Consider the following 6000-nt stretch of genomic DNA (forward strand, 5'->3'; position numbering starts at 1 on the left):
AATAGCAGAACCAGGGCTGACTGATTGTCAAAGGGTGGAGACAAGAACTCCTGGGTTTCAAAGGGTGCAGACACACCCTCCTAGGTTTCAAAGACTTAAATCTCCAGCATCTCGGTTTTGGCATGTGGGGCTGCCATTCAGTTGTGTCAAGAGGATTGGTCTGCTGCTCAAAGCTGAGGGAGTGGGGTTGCCATGCTCAAGGGGCAGGAGAATGGTGTCTGCCAGGGTCGAGGGGAAATAGTCGCCGCTCAGGTGGACTAGGAGGATAGGGCTACCTAAAGCCAAGGGAGCAGAGTAGCCAACCCAGTGGCCTTGGAAGTTAGGTGTGAAACCCCAAGCCGAGAGACCTCCAACCAGAATCCAGAAAGCATGGCCAACACCCACGCTCTGGAGGGTGGGAACATTGCCCAGATGCTCTCAGGGAACAGAGCATTATTTTCAAGCCTTTAGAAATAATGAAATTTGTTCTGCTGGGTTTTGGACTTGGTTGGTGCCTATTATCCCTTCTTTCCCTCCGATTTCTCCAATCTGTAATGGAAATATTTACCTTGTGCCTATTCCACCATTGTACTTTGGAAACAGATGACTTGTAGTCTAGGTTTCACAGGTTTACAGATGCAAAGGAATTTTGACACATCTTTGATTTTCAGGATTCAGAAGATGAGATTTTGGGCTTGGAGTTGATTTAAGACATTTAGGATGGTGTGACGTGAATGTTTTTTGCATGCGGTGAAGACACGCATTTGGGGGGAGTCAAAAAGTGAAATGTTATGTATTGAATTGTGTCGCCCAGAAATCTGTGTTGTAAATCCTAAACCCTATCCCTGTGGTTATAATTCAGTCTGGGAGTGGGTTTTCTCATATTAATGAGACAGTGTTAGTGAAGATAGTATGGATCATTTTTGTAATCTCAGAAATCTGTTTTGAGATATAAAAAGAGAAATTTTAAGCAAGCAACCTAACAAACATGCAGAGATCGAGGGAAAGACATGCCAGATCACGTGAAGATCATCAGGGAACAGAGAAACACGACCTGAGACAAGGACTTTCCCCGGAACCCACGGAAAGAGAAAGCATTTCCCTAGAGGCAGCACCCTGAATTTAGGCTTCTAGCCTCCTAAAGTGTGAGAAAATTAATTTGTTAAAGCCAGTCACTTCTGGTATTTCTGTTACAGCAGCTCTAGGTAACAAAGTCACTTCCCTTCCTTTCTTCAGATGCTCAGTATATAATACTCAGTTTCTGCATATCTGAAAAGGATCTGAGCAAGAGGAAGAAAAACCATGACGTCTGTCACAATATATAACACAAGGTTATTGATGAAGGTGTTGGAGTAGGCAAGCTTGAGGACTTTGGTGAGCTCACAGAAATAGCGGGGGATTTCACTGCACAGAAAGTGCCAGCTCAGTCAAAGGGTCAGGAAGAACACCCAGCATGCTGACAAGCCAAGGGTTTTGAATGACTGTGTAGTGCTGAGACAGAAAGGTCCACATAAACCAGAGGGTCCATCACCCTGAGACCAGAAGAACTAGATGGTGCACAGCTACCACCAATGACTGCCCTAACAGGGAACACAATAGGGACCACTGACAGAGCAGGAGAAAAGCACCGTGCAGAACTCAAATTCTAGTAAAAAACCAGACTTAGTGGTCTGACTGAGACTGGAGGAACAACAGAAAACATGACCCCCGGATTCTCTGTTCACCCAAAACTAAAACCATTCCCAAAGCCAACTCTTCAGACGTAGAATAGACTGCACTATAACGCATAAAATGATACTCATGAAGAGTGTGCTTCTTAGTTCAAGCAGATACACAAGACTAAATGGGCAGCTCCTGTCCAGAGGCGAGATGAGACAGTGAAAGGGATAGGAGCTAGTTGAATGGACACGGAAAATCTGGGGTGGAAGGGAGAAATGTGTGGTCACATTACACGGATAGCAACTAGGGTCACATAACAATGTGTGTATAAACTTTTGTATTAGAAACTAACTTGAGCTGTAAATTTTCAACTAAAGCACACATACAAAAAAGAACAGGGCTTGTTGGGTTTGAGGTGGTGGGGCTGCCAGAGGGATTACAAGAATGGGGCCGCCCAAGGCAAGGGAGCAGTGTTGCCATCTCAGTGGGCTTCAAAGGCCAAGATCAAGCTCAGGATTCAGGGGCCTACACCCAGAATCCGAAGATCATGGTCAACACCTAGACTCTGGAATGCAGGGTTATTGCCTGCATGTTCTCAGAGACCAGAGGATTATTTTGAAGCCTTGAGTGATAATATATGTTGGGGTGCTGGGTTTTGGACTTACTTGGTGCCCCTTATCCCTTCTTTCCCTCTAATTTGCCCCTCTTGTGATGGAAATGTCAACCTTGTGTCTGTTCTACTATTGTACTTTGGAAACAGATAATTTGTAACCTAGATTTCACAGGTTCACAGATGAAGAGGAATTTTGTCCGAGGATGGAATATGCCTAAAGTTTCACCCGTATTTGATTTAGATGACTTGAAAGATGCGATTTTGAACTTAGAATTGATTTAAGACTTTTGGAATGATGTGATGGGGTGAATGGGTTTTGCATGTGGCAGATATATTCAATTTGGCGGCCAAAACGTGGAATGTTACAGACTGAATTGTGTCTCCCAAAAGTATTGTCATAAATCCTGCCCTATATATCTGTGGTCATATTCCCATTTGGGAATGGGTTGCCTGTGTTATGCTAATGAGACAGGATTAGTGCTGGCTGTGTCTGGAGTCAATGTCTTTTGAGATATAAAAGAGACCCAACAAGTAAGCCAGAGAAGCTGAGATGGAGGAAGAGAGTTGACAAGCCACATGAAGAACACTCGGGAGCACCTCGGGAAGAGATAAGGACCTTCTCCGAATTGTATTTATTTTGTTGTTGTTGAGAATATACACAGCAAAACATACAGCAATTCAACAGTTTCTACATGTACCATTTAGTGATATTGATTGCATTCTTCAAGTTGTGTCACCCTTCTCGTCCTCCTTTTCTGAGTTCTTCTTCCCCCATTAACATAAATTCATTGCTCCCTAAGTTTCCTATCTAATCTTTCCTGCTGCTGTTGTCAGTTTGATCCCACATAGATAGTTCCTGAAAGGGCCCGATGCTCAAGGTAGGCATTTTTGACGAGTTAAACAATTGTTTAGGTTTAAGAAGACTTCAGGGGATATTTTTGGTTTAAGGTTTAATGTTTATCTCAGGGCAATATTTTCAGGGGTTCATTCAACCTTCATGGATTCAGGAAGTTGGAGTCCATGAGAATTTGAAATTCTTATCTGTATTTTATCCCTTTTTATGAGGATTCTTCTACAGAGCCTTTGATCAAAATGTTCAGTAATGGTACTCAGGTACCACCCAGTTCTTCTGGTCTCATGGTATTGGAAGCAGTTTTTCATGGAGACAATTATCTACACTTTCCATATGTTCTTTATATTCCTGACTCAAGTTTTTCCTCTGTTGCTGCCGGTGAATACAGACCGACTGTTATGTCTTTCATGGCTCCTTGTAAGTGTTTAAGACCCCAGGCACTACACAACTAACTAGAAGGTATAAGTACTAAACATGTGATTAGGCCACTTAATCAGAATATCCCATGAAACCATGATCCTAAACCTCCAAACCGAGTAAACAAATCTGAACAGATTTAAGCTGATTCAGCATCTACTTCATTTTTTTAACGTTGTAAATATCTCTCACAAACCACTTTCTTCTTCACCATTTTTTATTTTTATTGCGCTTTACGTAAAAAAAAATTTTTTTTTAAGTTTACAAATCAGATAAGTCGCTCATACAAAAATTTATATAACCTTGCTATGTTGACATCTGAAGGGCCTATGCATCTGCATTCTACCCCTCACCCACCTGGATAAGAGACTAGGCTGGATGTGGGGTCTTTACATCTCTAAAATCCCAAATTCCAAGAATCGCCAAGCCGTGAGGGTGGGTGGGCGTGTCCAAGTCAGAAAAGTCCTTGGATAGAACTGTTGATTCGCTGGGAGTTAAAAAATTAACAGGCAAAAGAAGGGATGTGCAACACAGAGGTTTAGTCAGAGAATTCTCCTTTCTTCCATCTACAACAGTTCATCAACTGTTTTCCTTATCATGGGAGTTGGCTCTCGAATCATGAAAAGATACACATTCTGTAGTTTGCCACCTCTCATTTTTAAATAACCAAGTTGTTTATGTCAGGAAGCCTTTAAATTGTAGTTTCGGTGGAGTAGAATTTGACCCAAGGATATCTAAATGTGTTTATTTTCATCTTTTCAGTAATGAAAAAGGAGCCCTGTTAGCACAGTGGCTACGTGTTCAGCTCCTAACGAAAGATAGGCGTTTGAAACCCACCAGCTGCTCTGCGGAAGGAAGGTGTGGCAGTCTGCTTCTGTAAAAACTATAGCCTTGGAAACCCTATGGGGCAATCCTACTCTGTCCTATAGAGTCCTTATGAGTTGCAATCCACTCGACGTCCACAGATCAGTAATCCAATTCTCTGTGCCATGATAGACACGTAATCTAACAATGTGGATACTTCTTTGATTTTCCTTTCCCTCTGTGTAAGAGCTTTCAAAATAGAAGCGTTCGGTGTATCTAAAAAGGCTAGCTCGAGCCTCGGCCTCATGATTCCATTTTGTTATTTCCACTTTTACCAGACAACAGTTAATTTTCCGACAGGCTTAATCTGGTATCTAAAGAAATGTTTCTCTTTGTAACCAAGCTAGGAAAAAATGTTGTCAGCTTTTCCCCAGGATCCCTGGATACAAACAGTGTACCTAACCTGTACATTCTCAGAAAAAATTGTCTTGCAAACCTGTGCAGAGAAATTCCTTAACCAGGGGAAGACTGATGACAAGGACATTCCCCAAGAGCTAAAAGAGAGAAAGCCTTCCCCTGGAGATGGCACCCTTAATTTGGACTTGCAGTATTCTAGACAGTGAGAGAACAAATTTCTGTTTATTAAAGCCATCCACCTGTGGTATTCCTGTTATAGCAGCACTAGGCAACTAAGAATTTGGCAGTAGCAGTGGGGTGGTGGCGTGCTGCTTTGACAGATACCTAATATGTGGAAGCTGTTTTTCAACTGGGAATGGATAGAGGCTGGACGAGTTTTAAAGTGCCTAAGAGTAGAAGCGTAGATTGCCTTGAAGAGAGTGTTGGTGGAATTCTGGACATCAAAGACAATTGTGGTGAGGACTCAGAAGAAAGTGAAAAGAGCTGTTAAAGCCATCCACTTGGGGAATTTCTGATATAACAGCACTAGATGAGTAAGACAACAGGTGAGCCTGGGGCTCCCTCTACTGGGCACTGGTTTGGGGTTCATGTTCCAAAACGCTATAATTTCGGAATTTCAGTGATCACTTTGGGAAAATGAGTTCCCATTTGCATTGTCTATTTTCCTCTATGGGGCACTTTTTTGGTGATCAGTTTTTGTCAGAGGGTCTGATATACCTCCATGTGAGACTCTGGCAAGTTAATCAGTTTTATCTAAAACCTGTGTTTTTGTGGAATTGACTTGATCTTACCAAAGAAATGCTGTATACCTTTTAAGAAACTGGAATCCCTATTTGTTTTCTCTTATGTTGTTTAAGGGTAGAAGCTTGATTTGTGAGCTGGCCTCACAGAGTAGTAAGTTTATGATGTTCTTCTGTCCTCTTTTGTTGTGGAGCTTGACTCTGATCTAGTAAGTGTAATCATAGTAATCTTTTAGTCCACTCAGTCCTATGTAGTTAATTTCAGTTCCACAGAATCCTGGGTCAGGAACAGTCTGTATACCCATCAACTTCTACACGAGAGTTCCGGAAATCTTCATTCAGCCTAGTGTATTCCATCTTCAAAATATCACACCTTTTTTCATAAGTCCAATGTAGTCCATCTTTTGTAGGACTATTTTGATCAAGGATTTTCAGTGAGGCAGCAAAATAAAAACTTATATGCAAATGACAAAACTTTCAAACGCCATGGTTAACTTATAATAATTCATAAAAGTGGA

Source organism: Loxodonta africana, chromosome Y, assembly GCF_030014295.1.
Source record: "Loxodonta africana isolate mLoxAfr1 chromosome Y, mLoxAfr1.hap2, whole genome shotgun sequence".
Taxonomy (NCBI): Eukaryota; Metazoa; Chordata; class Mammalia; order Proboscidea; family Elephantidae; genus Loxodonta; species Loxodonta africana.